At 30.6% G+C, this 18,746-nt stretch overlaps 1 protein-coding gene across 3 annotated transcripts in view; it reads right to left on the bottom strand.

The window, feature by feature from the left end:
* The window catches only part of LOC105234256 (GTP-binding protein RAD), a 140,066-nt gene that overhangs the window by 109,453 nt on the left and 11,867 nt on the right, over window positions 1–18,746 (bottom strand). For 2 of the 3 annotated variants that reach the window (XM_049453816.1, XM_049453818.1), the window contains exon 2: window positions 8,038–8,075. The exons of the other annotated variant lie outside the window; for it this stretch is intronic. The gene's annotated coding sequence lies outside the window, so the exon portion shown is untranslated. The remainder of the gene's footprint in view (window positions 1–8,037; window positions 8,076–18,746) is intronic. 3 annotated transcript variants of the gene reach the window in all.

Genomic DNA, 18,746 nt, shown 5'->3' with positions numbered 1-18,746 from the left:
GTCGTGCAATCATCTTGCAGCACTCCACGCTATCCTCTATCCTTCAAAAGTACGTATTGCTCGGGGAAAAGAGCATTAAGAAGCATCCAAAGAGTATCTTTACTGCCTAGGGCCCACTTCCCATTTGCGTCCTTAAGATATCCCGAGGAGACGGGGTTCTTTGCGAAAATAGGCTTAGCTTAAAAGACTCATGACAATCCTCTATTTTTTCGCAGTAGCTTTTCCACGAGGTTCTCTTTGCTTTTCTCAACTCTCGTTTCATACAACGCCCAGTCGTCAGTTGACCCTCTCCTACTCTTAAATATATGCTTATAACATCAAAGTAATTTTTTTAACATGTGAGTGCACTTCTTATACATTAAACACAATACAAATTTGCAAACATTTAGTAATCTCAATTCATATTTTGCTCGTTCAGCATTTTCGTTTCATTTCTCGCTAATCCTTTCGCCTGTTTATTTGCATTATTATTCCCTCTATCATTTATACAATATTCTGTTGCAGCTAAATCGTGTTTGATGCGCTCTTGGCAGCCATTGTGCATCCAATTACATTTAAAATTATGAATTCAATTACAAGTTGCGCGATCTTGTTATAATCAGTTCACAACATCCTGTCCATTGTGCCAGTCATCATTTGCTTGATAAGTGATTTGTTGTTGCATGTTTAAGTTGTTGTTGTTGTTGGTGTGTTCGCTGATGCAGCAGCGCATCATAGCTGTTTATTATGCAAGCAATTGCTTAGCTGATTTACCAGTAATATTTGCTATTATTATTTTTATAACGTTTATGGAGTGGGCGACATGGCGGATACGTAATACTTTTTCTATGAACGCTCATTAATGTACTTATATTAGTAATGACTTTTTATGTAATATTGGATAAGTAATCATAGCTTTTGATTGTTTTTAAAAACAATGTAGATATTGGGTGGCGCTAAGGTCACCTGTTCTAATCTTGATGGACCTGTAGAGTCTTTGCCTGGAAGTTTTTCTTTTGAAGTTATTGAAGTTAAAGTGCGAATTCTTCCATATAAGCAATTATATTTTAATATGTGTGTATTTATTTACCCAAAAAATATGCATTCCCTACTATTGTTAACCGTTCAACTCATTTTCTTTTAATATCGAAAGCATTTAATACTCGCTTGTTCTAGAAAACAGTGTTGTTGCGCTTTAAAGCGCGTCTTTCGTTCATGAGACAAGCGCCTTAACAATTTATACTGTCCTCTTTCTTTCTCAAAGTAGTGTTAATTAAACTTGCTTGTTTTCTTTCTAGCGCTTCTTTATTCTTGCTCATCAATTTTGCTGTTTTCTTTGCGTCTTTTGTTCTTCGTTAACTTCCTGACCACTTGAAAAAATAGCGCAATATAAGTAGTGCCCTTCGGGGAGTACACAACTTCTACAGCATTAATTCTTTTGTCGCTTAGTGCTTGCAGAAAAGAAGTGGAATAACACTTTCTATATATATTTTTTCCGTTTCGATGTTGCGTCTACATAATTGAAGTAAATTGTGAACAGCTGCTGCCGGGATTGTGAATACCATAGAAGCAGACAGTTTTATATGTTGCACGTATCTTCGCAGGAATTTATAGATGTTACATTATATATATATATATATATATTATATATATATATAGCAATAACAGCTAAGATGTTTATTAGAGTAAGGACAGTGTGTGTACAGTACATGTGTACAATTTTAGACTAAGAACTAGAGTAGATAATTTTTGAAAACAAAAGAAAAAAAAAATCATAGTAGCGTGAAAACCATTCCGAAGGAAAGATAAGGAATAAAAATTAATGTTTAAAATTCTTAAATTAAAAAATTAAAAATGAATTCTTACATATTTTTTTTATTTTGCTGTAAAATTGATTAGATTAGTAGTTCCTGAGATATGGTTTTTGGTTCATAAGTGGGCGACGGTACGTCCATTTTCAATTTTTAAAAAAAGCCTGGGTGCAGCTTTCTTCTGCCATTTCTTCCGTAAAATTTAGTGTTTCTGACGTTTTTTGTTAGTCGTTTAACGCACTTTTAGTGATTTTCAACATAACCTTTGTATGGGAGGTGGGCGTTGTTATTATCCGATTTTTCCATTTTTGAACTGTATGGAAATGCCTTAAGGAAACGACTCTATAGAGTTTGGTTGACATAGCTTTAGTAGTTTAGGGCGGTAGTAGTAGGGGGCGGTTGCACGCCTATTTTTCCAAAAAAATTACGTCCAAATATGCCCCTTCCTAATGCGATCCTTTTGCCAAATTTCACTTTAATATCTTTATTTATGGCTTAGTTATGACACTTTACAGGTTTTCGGTTTTGGCCATTTTGTGGGCGTGGCAGAGGGCCGATTTTTCCCATCTTCGAACTTAACCTTCTTATGGAGCCAAGAAATATGTGTACCAAGTTTCATCATGATATCTCAATTTTACTCAAGTTGCATCATTCCTATTCCTCATAGTAATCCCTCTTGGCTTCAATGCACTTGTGGAAACGTTTTTTCCAATGTTAGAAAGAATTGTTTGTTATTCGCGAAAAACTCTCAAAGAATCTTTCGAGTACTTGGCAATAGTAGACATGATTCACAGTTTTCCCCGGTGGAACGGGCAATAAAATCAGTCTCATTACTTAATTGCCAAACCTCGTAAAACACATATAAATATTGAAAAAATTAAAATTTTGATTTTTGTATACATATACTTGTATAAATAGTCTATATCTGCAAAAATAACGTACCAAAATTTTTAAAGAATATTTTATATATTTTTTGAGTTTAAGATTAATAATGTTATTATGGGCAGTCGAATTGTATCTAAACGTATTTTATCCAAAGAGCACCTATCTTAATTTCTCTAGTGTTTACTCGAAAGCAAATAATTGGATTACTATAATTCTTTTTTCTGCTGTTCTGTACTTAGTTCTCCTGGCAAAGGTCTGCCATTTTGTCAATTTTTGTTTGTTTTTTTCACCGGAGGTCATTACACGACAATATTTTCTAATCGAAAATTTTTTTTGATGTTTTATGTTCGGAGAAGTTCATCATTATTACAGCTGTGGGGCAGCATTTTGGAGCAGACGTCAGATATCGCGGCTAACTCGAAACAGTTTTATGTTTTTTCATCAATAATTTTACTGTGTACTTTTAAAATGGGTGAATTGTTTATTTATTTAGTGTTTAAATAGAAGTTTATTTTGAAATTCCCGAAAATTTTCCTTTTTTAAGCTGTTGCACTAAGTTTGATACTTAAATTTTAAATGGCATGGGATAAAACATACTTTTCGAAATGAAAAACTCAGAAACATGTTTGGTAGCCAAAGCTTCAGGCGGTTTTGAAATTGAAAGCTTCCTCAAAGATCTTCATTATAAGTATTTATTTACGAAGGTAACCTATTCCAGTTCTTTATTTTTTCTGTTGTAGTTTTAAAGTTTTGAGATAATTATTTTTTTAAGTTTGTCTAAATTTATTCTCATTGTATCAACTGACCTTTGAATGTATCATCAGACATGATACTATTTTCGCATATTACTAGGGTATAGAACGATGAAAACGAATTTTGTATGGCTGCAATTTTAAGAAGTTGATATTTACCACATCTTGTTCCAACAAGACGTGTCCACGTGCCACACAACACGTGCAATAACCGAGTTATTTAGAAAAAGTGTGGAGATTCGATAATTTCAAGAAATTGTGGCCTTGCACGATCTCCAAGAAGTTGAGATTTAAGACCATTAGACTACTGTTTGTGGGATTACTTGAATTCATGGGGCTTTAGCAATAAACCAGAACTCTTTAAGCTTCAGAAGTCATTATGTAACTATTCATGACATAAGGCTTGGTTTAGTGGAAAAAAGTACGCTAAAATTGGATTCATCGAATTCGATCCTGCAATAGAAGTCGTGGAGACCATTTAATTTTGAGAACTTAATTGTATATTTATTTTCAGAATTTTATATTCAGAACTCAATTGTAACGATTGTACTTTACGCTAAATAAAAAACAAAAATTGAATTTCCTTAACAGTCAGTTTTTTTTTTAATCGTATCACTTTTATTGGAAAACCTTATAACATTTCTTTAACCTAGCTTAATACACTTGTCATATTGCTGACTAAATATCTGCCAATACATAAGAACACATGTATTATTATTTTGCTAAGACTTTAAGCCATTTAGTTAACTTCAGCTTAAGTCCTCAGTGTTTCCTGTATATTTTTCTAAGAAACTGTTAGCCAAAGTTTTTTGTTACACTTATCACCGCTCTATTATTCTCCATTTTCTCTTTTTCTATGCGCTCTCAATGCATGTCAGACAATAAAAATGAAATTAACTGAAATGCTGGCGTGTTATAGCGCTTCAATTGTGTTTGGTTTTTTATGGGCTCAAATGAACATAATTTTTCATATGACTGTTTGACTGCTTAATGCATGTGTGCTGCCGTCAATTGACTTCAATGTTTATAGTTACTGCGGTTTTATATGTGCTGAAGTAGTAAATGATTGCTTTAAGTCAAGAAAATGTATTGTTGGGTAACAATGGGAAGAAAATTGTTTTTGATAGTCCTCAAAGTGTTTTTGTGTTTTTTGCCTTTTTTATGAAAAAAATTAATTACGAATTGCACAATTAAATTGAACTTAAAAAAAAAAATTTATTTATGTTTCGACAAATTTAGGTTTTTTATAGCAAATCTTGGTTTCATATATTAACTTCCCAGTCATGGTTTCGCAATATTTTATACTCTATTACACATATATTGAGTAAAATGAATGAAATATCCTGTGCAATGTGCTTAGTGCACTTCATAAATCAAATACATTACTACTTTTTACCAATTACAAAAATTAGCAGCTGCCACTTAATCACTTTCCAATTATTTATTGCAGCATTTCATGCCACTCGACACTAATACACTCAAAGTTTTAATTTATCTAGCTGTCAGTTGTTGTAATTGATATTACTGCCAGCGAGCGGAATATAAAAATGAGCAAAAAATTAAAAAAAGTTATATATCATATCCGACATTTAGAAAAAAAGTTAAGAAGCTCGCGTTGAAAAAGAGTGCAACATAATTGCCAATAATACAGTTATGAGATAAATAATAAATTAGTTAATTCGCATTTGAGATTGCAGTGAAAGCTTTAAAGTGTGCGTGTGTATGTGTGTTTGTAAGCAGCTTATTATTATTGTGCGTTTTAGTTGGATTCTGCTTGCGAGCGTGGCTATGCGCCTGCAAGTATACTACAAGTGCCTCAGATAAGTACGTCTGATTATATCTACGAAAGTTTGTCTTTCTTGCAGCTGCAGAAGGTACAATTTTCGAGTGTAGTTATAAAGAAATTATTGTTTACTGTTCTTTGTGGGAGTGTGAGTGTTGAAATGAATGCAGCTGTTGGCATTCAGTGAATTGCTGAGCGCAAGGAAAAGTTATGATGATGAACTACGAACTACTTTTGAACTGATAAAATTTTTTTGTTTTGTAATAAAATGAATGGAAAGCGTATTTAAAGTGAAATTTGAATTAAGCGGGTATTCTAGGTTAGAAACATGAATTTCAGGTAATTTTTGAAGTGTCATGATGAATTTTTACTACCAATTCTATATTAGTTATTTATTAACATTACAAGTATATAGAAAAAAATCAAAAAACAAAAAAAAATTTATAATTTGCAGCTGATGCGGTAGAGGTTTCAAAAAGTTTCATGTAACCATGTGTTCAAATTCAAAAAAATTTCATTTGGATAGCCTAAAAGTCCATGAAGCCCACCAGTCGCCTCCCAACATGCTTATACGAGACTGGTGGGTATGGGGTTCGAAGTGAGGAGGAAAAGGTTATCACCTAGAAAAGGTATTTCAACCTAATTGCCCAAAGAACAACTTTAAGCTTTCAATCTTTCCAAACACAACTAATGAGTTGCTCAAGCCTTTTAAGACTTCACCTTCTGAAATTATTAGAACCATAGAAAGAGCTCCTCTACAGCAATATTTGGTTACGCAATTAACATTTTTGAGGTAATCTTATCATGTCCTAGCAACTTTTTTGGATTAAGCTCTTAGATTACCTCAAAAATGTTAATTGCGTAACCAAATATTGCTGTAGAGGAGCTCTTTTTGCTCTTCAATGCAATTCTTAGTTTTGGACACTATCCAATTTTATGGAAAAAGTGGAAGATTATCCTGACATATTCACACAGACCAGTCAGTCTCCCACCCTGTCTTTCTAAAATATTTGAAAAAGTGTTACTATCACATATGTCTCCTTTTCTCCACGAAAATAATATAATACTAACGCACTAACTCAGGTTTCGTGAAAAACATAGCACGATAGAGCAGATAGATAGAATTACTAACGAAATAAGAAAATCATTTGAGCACAGAGAGTACTGTTCAGCTATATTTCTAGACGTGGCTCAGGCGTTCGATAAGGTCTGGCGTGAAGGTCTTTTATATACGATTCTTATTTAAAAAATATATAATTTATGATTAAAGTAGGAGATTTCATACCTGATGAAAGACAGATAAGGGCAGGTGTACCACAGGGCAGTATTTTAGGCCCAACTCTATACGTCATATACTACATCAGATCTTTCAACCGCTAATAATGACTTGAACTTTAGCGGATGATGAAAATTAACAGTATTTTAGTACTCCAAGTGCATAAAGTAGCTTATCTTTGTATTCACATACAAGGCTCACATGAAGAAAACATATATATAGTAAAATAACTTGAAGGTAAGAACTGAAAATTGAAATTGGCTGTTAACTTAGCCTAGACAACACAGTGCTTTTATACAATGTGGTCATTAAGCCGATTTGGATGTATGGCATTTAACATTAGGGTGGGTTAAAATGAAAGCAGAAACACTAATGTGCTAGAAAAATTATGATAAAAGTATTTGTTCTAATATTATTATTGCCACACTCTTTTGTATTAGTGATTTAAGAATTGAAAAAAAAAAATCAAACAAAAAATCAAACTAATTTGAGAGAGTGTCCGAAAACTACAGGCTATAAAATGAATTTTACAATAACCCTTGTATTTTGCATATTTTATTTGCATATATATGCATGTATTTGTGTAAATATTAAATTGGTCAACAGCTATAATAAAATAAGGCCTTGTTAATTTTTTGCCTCTTTTTACTTCAAATAAATAATGGCAACTACAAATAAACATTTAGTTTGCGCGTAACCGTAATAAAAATGGTAATTTATTGACGTTAACCAAAAACAAATAAAATTCGTTTATTTAGCAGCTTAATAACATGCATACTATTCTCATTTGTTGCTTCTTTCAATTTGGCATCTGACAAAGTAGCCATTTTCAAATTATAGTAGGCGTTAAAAATTAAGAAAAAAAATTTGGAAAATAGTATAATTATTTTACGCCTTGATCAATATTTAAAAACTATAAGAATTTAATTAAAAACTAAAAATAATAATAATTTGTTTTTACACTAGAGAATGGCGTGAAACTTTCACTCAATTGTCTACAGTCAAGACACAACTATATAATGTTGTGTCGTTAATGTCAAATTCAGCTGTTCTTTTTATTGTTATGATACAAAAATGTATTTATCAAACAATTTAAGCAATAAAAATATGTTTCTTGAGTCGAATATGAATACGAATGTAAATATATAAGCAATAAATTCAAGAGAAAAACATAGAAAATATTTTTTTGATATCAACCATTAAAATAATATTTTTTTGCAAGAAGAAGCATGCTCTTTAGTAACACAATCGTATATTATTAAAACATTTTGAGAGCTTAAAACTTTCGTGTTCAACGTAGACTACTTTTCTATGCAAACACAGCAGCCAACTTGAGGTTGCGTATACGCCGCGTCCCCACATGCTCCATTTGAACTAAAAGAAGTTCAAGTTGTATTATGCTAAAATTCTAATTGGAAAGAAGAAATGCACCAAAAATATTACTATTTAAAATAATTTAAAGTATATTATATTAACGGAATATAATATACCGTATATAGAATTTATATACAGTGTTTATGAATAAGTCAACAATAAACGAATTTTACTCACATAAAATCAATACAAAGCTACCAAGCGTTATGAATATACTGAAATGAAACAAAAAAAAATGAAAAATGAAATCAAATTGTTTATTTATAAATGTAAAAGTGTCAATCATAATTTTATTTAATCAAAATAAATAAATTTTATTTAATCGTGTGCGCTGTTCAACTGTCAGTTTCATTCGAGATATGCATGTCTGACATTGCAACTGTCTGTTATGCATAGAATGAGAGAAAATTATTTAAAGAAATAATGCGAAAACAATTAAGCAAATAAATATTTATCAAATTTTTCATGTAAAAGCAATTAAGCAAAAAAAATTTCAAATAAAAATTAATTAATCCATGTATTTCGTGAAAATTTTATTATTAATGTCAGATATTGAAAAACTGTTGATAAAGCAATTGTTGATATACAAAAATATCAAATATTTATTTGGCAAATATCTGCAATATAGGTAATGCTCTACCGAAAATTTCTAAAAATTAAGAAATATTTAATAACACATGTCCGACATGGAAATTCTGTCAATAAACAGCAAAAATGAATAATTCTTATTTGAAAAAAAAAAATTATTTGAAAAATAAATTTGCAAATAATTTGTTTAGTAAACATTTCCATCCTCAAATAAAAATAATTAAAATGTAAATCAACAATAAATAAAATAATTTATGTCTTTGTTGAACAATTTATTAATAATTTATTTACTTATTTTATCACGGGGTGAAATTGTTGATATAGCAAAATTAAAAAAAAAAACTCATTAATATTATTTTTACGAAAATAATTCGGTATAGGAAAATGCTGATATCAAATACTATTTTTTTGAAAACCCTCTTATGTATAATTTCTGTTTTCAAATACCATGACAACCCGCGTTAAATAAGGTATATAATAATATTAGGTCTACAACTTTGCTTCCGCCGTTTTTCAAGGTTAAGCACTGGTCGATTAAATCGTTGTTTATCGATCTTGGACATTTTCGTCAACATTAACCCAACAAAATATTTGTAAAGATCTGTTTGCATCCCAAACTTATTCTCAACTGAAAATGTTACTTTTTGAGTGGAGTTCTCGACATTTGCGGGAAATTTTGCTTTTCTTTTTTAATTCCAAGAAATGTTCGGCTGAGAACCCGTCCTCGCTTTACGAAGGCTGACACATACATAGTTAATACTATTACTCTACTACTACCATCCATATGATTTCTTATAGGTATTAAAAATATGAATTTTTGTAAAGCAACTTGTGTTAGTTTACAAAAAAATGGATCATAAAGCATTTCGTATGGTAACTAAACATTGCTTTTTGAGGGAATAAGGGAAAACACTTTTGGACCGTTTTTATACAATAAAGCCAATAAAGCCGGCGGAAGCAAAGTTGTAGTATATTTTTTTCTTCCTATAAAAATTGTTTCTAAAATTTGTTCGTCTGGCCTTTAGTATTTTTTCATGTCTTATTATTTTTTTAAATTATTTTAATTGAATAACTACGTTTTTATTTTTATTTTATTATTATTTATTTAATAAAAGAAGATTTTATTTTTTTTATTATTTTAATTTTTTTCATGAATATTTTTTTTAATAATATCTCTTCCATTATTAAAATAATTGAAAAAAATAATAAAATATTTTGAAAAACTGTTTATAATTAAAAATTAAGTTAAAAAATAATAAAAAATGAATTTTTATTAAAAACATATTTTATAGTGTTTTATAATTATTTTAATTAATTTTTTATTTTATTTAATCTTCAAAAATATAAGCATTTTTTAATAATAAAGAATTTTTTTTAATTAAAACTAATTATCTATAAATTTTCTAAATATTTATAAATAAAATATTTTTGATTTTTTAAATTATTTTAATTAAATTAAATATTTTGTTATTTTTAATTTTATCAAATATTAAGTAATTAATTTTAAATAAAAAATATTAATTATTATTTATCCTAAAAAATATATTTTATAATTTTTTAAATTTTTTTTTATTTTAATAAAAATAAAATATTTTTAATTGGAGGATAAAAATTAAAATAATTTTAATAATTAATTTATTTTATTTTAATTATTTATTATTTTATTAATTACATTATTTTAATTTTAATTATTAATTATTTTATTTTATATTATTTTATTTTTTATTGATAAAAAATAATTCATTATTTTAATTATAATTTTAAAAAATTAATATTTATTTAATGAAGAAATATTTTATAATTTTTCAGATTATTTTTATTTATTTTTTCATTAAAAATTCTTCAATAGTATCATTTCCACAATTTTTTTTTATATAACGACTTCTTGTTAATAGCAATAATAGATTAATTTTTTAAAGAATTTTTCCAAATGAATAAATTGCTGTTGCGTCACCCAAAAATATAAGATTCATTCACAGATTTTGTATCACTTCATTAATGCCGGAGCATTTCAAAATTAAGTACGTTTTTTAAGAATTCAAATATAAATCGCCTTGTCCTATATTTGTTGGCACTAATTCTACTCAGTGATGTGACTGTCATACAAATACGCACTTCTAGGCTACTGAATACAGAAAAACGTATAGAAATAAAACATAAAAAATTTTGAAAAAGTAATAAATATGTATTTGGAGAAGTTAAGTAATGAGCTCTTTCAGCGACCTGTTGTCTGAGTTATAAGATAAAATATACATATACATACTATAATATGATCACAAGCACATATAACCAACTACAGCTAGTTCTCGACATTTTTCTGTCACTTTGTGCCATGTCAAAAAAATTTTAGATTTTTCCATTTTTTGCAGCGCTAATTTGCCTTGACGTCTGCTGAAATAACAACATGGCAGAAGAAAAGCGCGAAAACGACCACGAAAAAGACACCGTAAGCTTGCAAAAAAAAATTAGTGAAATAATATGAAAAGAGCGAAAATTGTGTGAAATTGTGAAAGAAGCAAACATATGATAAAAATAAACACGTGATAAAAAAAATATATAAATGAAATTATAATGAAAAATATAGTAAAAAAATTTGTTATCGAAAATAGCACCAACAAATAATTTTCATTGCTTACTCACTTCGAAAATATTTCAAATGTGTTTGCGAAAAAAATATTTACAATAATTAATTAATAAAAAATAGAAAATTAAGCCAAAAAGTGTCCAAATTTTTTTAACACTTAGATATATTTATCAACTGACATCATTAGTTAATGAATAAATATCTCAATCAGCACTGCTGACTAAAATTTATTGAAATTTGTTGAAGTATGTGGGAGTATAGGTAGCTGGCGCGTGGAAATTCCAACCCATAAATATTTGTCATTTAATTTTGTATAATTTATGCATTAGGGTGCTAAGAAAAAAATTACTATAGCTATAGGACTATTATGTGTTTGGTGTGAGAATATTTTACAAAAAGACGTATAGATATATTTGAGGTTAAGAGTTAAAAAAAAATAAAAAATTGTTTAAAGCATCCTAATATACTTGTATGTACATAATTATATATATATTTTTTGTACTCTTTTGGGATTTTCACGCTCTACGTGATTGGAATCTCATTCAAATTCTCTCGAAATAATTAATTAATTAATTTATAATTAATGATTTGAATTTAATAAAATTAAATTTGATATAAAGCTGCGATTTAACAATGAACCAACATCTGTTTGGCCGTGAAATTAATAAATGTCTTTTTTCTTTATAATTTTTACTTATGCTTCTTTCTTCAACAACTCTCTGCACTCAAAATATCACCCTTTACATAAATAAAATATTCACTTGAGTTATTTTTAGTCTACACTCTTTTATTACGCTCCCTCCTATGCCTCTTCTACTACCTTGCATAACTTGCCACTGCGCCGGCGACCACTTCCCTGCTCCGCATATATTTTAAATTCATTCTTTTTTTTACTTTTGCTTGCCATAAAAATACGCAAACAAATGTTACCCTTCTCACAGGGAGCAGCAAATAAAATGCTTGAGAGCTTTAGCGCATTTTCGGGCATCGTTGAGTGAGTGAGTGGCTCTGTATTTTAATATTCATAAGTAAGTAGAATACTTCAGCATATTTGCTTGCTTTTTACTGCACAATTGAGACTTTATTAAGTTGACATATGCTGTTTCTGATTTTTTGGCTTTATTAGCTTAAACACATTTAATGTTCTTCGTAATATATGTACATCACTTTCTTTCTTCTTTTCTTAGCATTTCTTTTGAATAAATCGCTTTCTTTCGTGATTTTTGCCTCGAAGAGACATTTTAGAAATAAATAAAAATTACGTGAATTTAAAATTTTTTTTGTATTTTTATAATTCATGTTTAATTTTGAACAAGCTTAGATTTCCTTCACTGAAAACGATGTCTGGCGGGAAGGAAGATTTTTCTTCTTACAAGCATCTCAAATACAAAAATTATGGACACATTTAATGCTCGAAGGACTAGTAGAAATTTTGCATATAATATTTTGGCCTCAAAATGGCACAAAAACGTGAAGTCACAAGTTTATTCAAAAGCTTCTATCAGATGAGTTTCATATATTATGACAAAAATATATTCAACCAGTAAGGAAGGGCCAAATTCGTATGAAACCAAACGTTTTATATTCTTGAAACTTACGAGAATCAAAACCAGAGAAATACCTTAAGGTGCATAAGGTTTGCTGGCATAACGGAAATCATTATACAAATGTATTATATGGGATTTGTGTAAACTAAAGTACATTTAATACCCCACGCTCAGTTAATTATTGCTAAGATATCTTACTTCCGGGCCAAAATATACGGCAAAAAGCTATTAGAGATAGAAGTAGTATTGATCCGATTTTATCTTTGTTAAGAAACACTACATATGCCATATTTAACATAACAATATGCGCTATGATGAAGGATGAGTTTCATTAGGATATCTCACATCTATATAAAAAGAATAAAGTCAGTCGGATGTTCGGAAAACCTAGTATTAGTTATATGGGTCTAGGAAAAACTTTCTACAGAGAGATACAACGTTATCAGAAAAATACGCCCTCTCAATTTTTTTAAAATAACTCACATATTGACCAATATATACGATATAAAGTCAGTCGGATGTGCGATTATCTTTCTCTTAGTTATGTGGGACTAAAGCAATTATTTATCCGATTAAAACCATTTTTGACATATGGCAATTGTAATTTTTTGAAAAGGATTCCCTTTGAATTTTAATTAGATGCCCCACATTGACTGATATTCTCGATAAAAAAGTCAGCTATAGGTACTGAGTTCCCCATATTCGGTTGAAGTGTTGTAGTTCGATTTTGACAATTTTTGGTCAAAAGGTGACACACTTCAAAGGCAGGCATTATTCGTGTCAAGAGCCATCCGGATACCTTAATTGGTTCTTGATTTGTATATTGGAAAAATTCAGATTCAGATGGAATGTAAAAATTGTGTTATCTGGGAAGAATGTGTGGTTGTTGTCCGATTTTGTAAACTTTCGCACTGTATGAGAAGCATGTTAGTGGACTATTATATACATAATATGGTTGAAATCGGTCGAATGGTTCATGAGATATGGGATATCACCTAAATGTAAGCGGTGCCACGAACATCACACTGATTTGCTATAAAGCCTGTTCGTAGCGTCTCACCTTTAAACGAGTTTTTCTCGAAACTGTACTCTGACTGTACTGTACTGAAACTCGAGAATTACTCAACCGATCTTCATGAAATTTTATCGGACCCTATATCCTGTAGCTATCATATAAACTGGCCGATCGAGGTCAAGCTCTTTTATGGATTCTTTAGTTTTTATGATGCTTCGTTGCAACCAGAAAAATTGGTGGTAACTTCAAACAATTTTTTTTTGGCAATATTTTAGAGATTTTTTAAAAAGTAAAGTTGAAATTTCTGGCTATTTCAGATTTTTTTTATGAGTTTTCTTTAAATTTTTTCATTATTTATTTTCTTTTTTAATTTTTTTTTTAATATTTTTTTGTTAATTTTTTAAATATTTTTTTGTTAATTTTTTATATTATTTTCTCTCTTTATACCGTTGTTTTCATGTACAAACTGCTATCAATAATTCTTGAAACTAGCTTGAATTATTTCTGAAAGTAACCAATTGGTCTAGTACCCCACCGAAACAGATTAGTCTCCTTCCGTCGACTAGTACTCCTTTAAGCATTCCACTTACATACTTATTGAAACATAAAAGGAAATAAATGCACGTAATAAAAGATAATTTGCTAATTTGGCTGCATTATGAATGTGAAAGACTGTCAGGTATATTAACTTAAGGGCGACTAATGATAGAACAACAACACGAAAGAGAGAAGAAAAAAATAAAATAAATAATAAATTTGTGACACAAAAGTGTGAGAGCTTCTCTAAAGACATAGTAAAAAGCAAATTGAATGGCAATTGGGGGAAATTACTGCAAATATATACAGACGTATATGAGTAGCTGTATGTTTATGCGTGTATGTGTATAACAGCGTAGATGTACATATATATGTGTGCCTTGTTGTAGACTGTAAACGCAGCACTGATATGACTTTAATTTAGTCACTAACAAGAATATTAGCAGGAGTCACTGAAGAGCCCATTAGCGCACGATATAGCTTAGCATAGCACAGACACATTTTAGGTAAGAAGCGGGGGTTAAAAGGTGCGGCAGCGCAACGCGGCGTGTAAATACCAGAAACTGAAGGAATTGTGACAAGAGGTGAACGTGAATTAGGCAAACAAAGCCAAAGTGGAAGGGTGATTTCAAAGCAAAACTGAGTTTATGTAGCAAGACAAGCGTCGTCAGCATAACGGCAGCCAAATTAAACTGAAGGCCACCGCTGGTAAAACATAGAGAGAAGGGTGCGCGCAGTGAAAGCGAAAATAAAATTTACCAAATTTTTAGTTAACAATGAAGGGCTTATTTTAAGAAGGCAGCGGCTGCTGATAAATGTTAACTAAGAAGTCGACAGCGAGAGAAGGATTGACTTTCTTTGTGTTGCAGCTAGCTGCTTAACTCTTCATAAGAAAATATTATTTATATTTGGCTGATTAAATATGCAAAGCGCTTATGAGCTAAATAGAGAGAATAAACAGCAATTTTGGTGGAGGCAAGTATTTGCATAGCAAAATTATTTATTCAATGAGGTGTTAATAATAAGCCATTTTTAGTTGCCGTCGGTTGGATTATAATGAATTCTAAAATTTATGAAGTTTTCGCTTTTCAATATGCCTAAGCTAAACTGCCTTTAGATATTAATCGTAGTTATAGAGAAGATCAATAGATGAAACTAACAGTTTAAAAGCATAGGAAATAAGCTGGATGCACTCTTGAAGACAGCATTCTGTAGTCCTATCGAAACCGTGACAGAGTACTTGCAAATAGGTGGTTAAAGAGGACGGTCGAAAGAACGTAGGCGATTGCACTTAAGCAATTAGCTAAGAAATATTTGGTCTTATTTTTGTATCTACAGTTAACAGAACGCATATCGAGTGTTTGTCTGTGTTTAAGGGTCCTCTGATCTTTTTAAATGCACTTACGTTTGGTATTAATTCTGTCAAGTTTGCTTCAGGTTTATGCTTTCTGTATAAATGGCAACTCTACTTCAAAATACTATATATTTTCAAATTATAACCTCAGAGAAGCTGAAGTGTTTTTAGAATTTATTAATTTTTTGATGGGTGGCAGCCATGTCAATAGTGTATGTAAATGAATATATACTAAACATTTTTTAAATGGCTTATTTTTGGTACACTCTTCGTAGTATGTTTTATGGTTTGCATTTAATATTATGTTTAAATTTTTGCTGTAAATGGCAACCCTATTAAAAAATGTGACAAAAAATTTTTCAATGAAATTCTTTATTTCTGTGAAAGTATATTCGACAATATGTAAGGAACTCGATTTCACAGGCACGCTTGTAGAAGTCCAGACACTGAACCCAATTTTCGACTGTTTCCAACCATAAATCGGCTTTATAGCAAAAATACTATACAGTTAAAATTCGAACAGTTGCCACATTTTATAAAATTACTTTTTGCATTTTAACAAAATTATTTCTAAATTATCATAAATTTACAAATTTTCCTTTTTTTGCTGAAAAAATACTACACAATTACAATTTAAAGGGTTGCCAAATGTTATAAATTTTTTTGCATGTTTAAAAATTTTCTAATTTTTCTATTCTATATTGTATTCGGATATTTTCTGGCTTTGCTGAAAAATACCACACAATTTAAAAATTTTTTACAGGGTTGCCACGTTTTAGAAAATTATTTCCTTATTTACATTAAAATTATTTCTAATTTATATTGTAGTTATATAACTTCTTGCTTTGTTGAAAGAAACCTATACAATTGCAACTTAAAAGGTTGCCACATTTAAAAAATATATGTAATATATATAATGTATTTTTATAAAATTATTTATAATTTATATTGTGTTTTCTTACTATTTATCTGCTTTGCTAAGAACTTCTAACATTTAACATTTTTAAGGGTTGCCACATTTTATAAAATTATTTTTTGTATGCTTCAAAAATTATTTATAATTTGTATTGCATTTACATACTTTTTTGCTTCGCTGAAAAAATACTGCACATTTACATCTTAAAAGGTTGCCACGTTTAATAATTTCTTTTTCATTTTTATAAAATTATTTCCATTTCTATCAATTTACGGTTGGTTGAATACAAAGGTTTATTTAATTGCGTCTTTTGTGCGAAAGAAGTGAAAGGGAAATGCTGAAAAAAAGAAGCCTTCAATCAGTTTACTTTTTTAGATCGAAAACATGACAGGAAATTAACAAAGTTTCACCCATTCAAGTGCACAAAATGCAGCTTCTAGCTCTTGACTTTTTAGCGACATGAATACACATATATATTTATATATATATATATATATATGTGTGTGTGTATAACATTTTTGGTGTTTAAATAATCCGAGAAACAGCTAAAATGTCACTTCATAACTTCTGAGCGCCAATGCTGTTGCAACGTTGAAGCGAATGCTTAACAAGCCTAAGTCTGCTGTAAAATATGTACATATATGTAAATATGTATGTATATATACACACATGTTAATACTTGATTTTGTTATTGTTGTAGCACACAAAAGTTCGCCTGAGTGCCGCTGCGCTTGCAGCAACGTGCAACATTCTCATGGCTGTGTGCAGAATAAACGCACACCGGAGACAAAAGATCGCCTCAGCTGTTGTTGGCGAAGTGAATTATGCCACACAATGGCGAGAGTATGAAAATAATGCCGGCACACAATGAAACCACGGAATATGCTTCGCCATAACTTTTCGTCTGTGTGGAAAAACTAAAAAAAAAAATAAGAAAAAAAAATTTCAAAAAATTCGGCAACAACTTTTGGAAACTTTTGCGTGCCTGAGCATATGCTGTGGCACGTACGAATACATTCATATATACATATTCAACAACATACAAGTACCGTTATGTGAGATTGCTTTGCGTGCGCATGCCGTTGGTGGCATTTGTTTAGGTGCCAAAAAGGGCAAGGCATGCATGTCTTTTCGAAGAACACGACACAAAATCGCTACAAGCAATAATAACGGTAACAGAGCCAACAATAATAACAAAAGTGCAACAAACAACAACAACCATATGCACTTGCAGCAGTACACTTTTACCGTCATTGTCACAGCGTTGCAGCTACCAGCGTCCTTGCCATTGACAGTGCGTATGTGTGAATGTGTGTGTGGTTGTAACCTCTTGAATGTGTGTGTGAATAAACTCGCATGCATGGCGCCAGACTGTCATTCTAAGCCAACAAAAGCAACAGAGTGCACTCACTCAGTGCTGGCCAAATATGGCTTTGCTTTGAAAATTGCTACAACTCTAACTCTTGTTGTTGTTGTACTCTGTTGCTGATTTGCATAGTCACTCGTCCGTGCTCCACTGACGTAGAAGCATTTTTAATCATAACTCAATTAAAATTTTCGAGCCAGTCAGTTGCAGCGCTGTTGGCGCATGCGTAGCCGCCGTCTAAGTGTTTTTGTTGTTGCACACATTTGACTGCTCCTAATCTAGTTTGCAAGTCTAATTTGCTCTTATCGGAAGGTAGCTGCTGTGCTGGCTTTTGATACTTCGCATTAATTGAACGTTTTTCGACAAAATTTAACGGTTAATTAATTCAATTTATATTTTGCATTAGTTGCATGGTGCCACGTGACGCATGCGAGCACCCTTTGATGTGCAAAATAATTTTCACTGAAAGTTAATGAAGCTGTGGAAAGTGAATATGCTGAAAGCTTTAAACTGATTTTTTGCAGGCTTGCAATTTTCATTTTTAGTTTCGATATTAACAGACATTTTAATAAAGAACTGATTATACCATCCTTAAGCGAAAGGATGCGAAATTCGTGCTATTAAGTGGTTGGAACAGTATAGAGATCTGAAAAATCTGACTTAATTTCACACTCCAATCAAAAGTCTAACTACGATATATTATTCTCGGAAAAAGAGTTTAGTTTCTCGCTTTAAGACTTCATGAAACACGTGTTTGTGTGTATACTCTTGAGCTGGCCCCACATAATACGTGCGTTACAGAATCTCAAAACGGCATACGAAACTGGCGTAGGGATTAGGGTAAGGGTACTGTAACTGCTATGGAATATATTATATGATGGAATATTGCGGCTTCGTCTACCGAAAGAGACTAAAATAATTGGATACTCTGCCGTCATTGCTGTGGCAATAGTAGGTATGGAGTCGCATCAAATCCAAA

This window comes from Bactrocera dorsalis, chromosome 3, assembly GCF_023373825.1.
Source record: "Bactrocera dorsalis isolate Fly_Bdor chromosome 3, ASM2337382v1, whole genome shotgun sequence".
Taxonomy (NCBI): Eukaryota; Metazoa; Arthropoda; class Insecta; order Diptera; family Tephritidae; genus Bactrocera; species Bactrocera dorsalis.
Note: the sequence above shows the minus strand (reverse complement) of the source record. Positions and strands in the feature narration are given on the sequence as shown.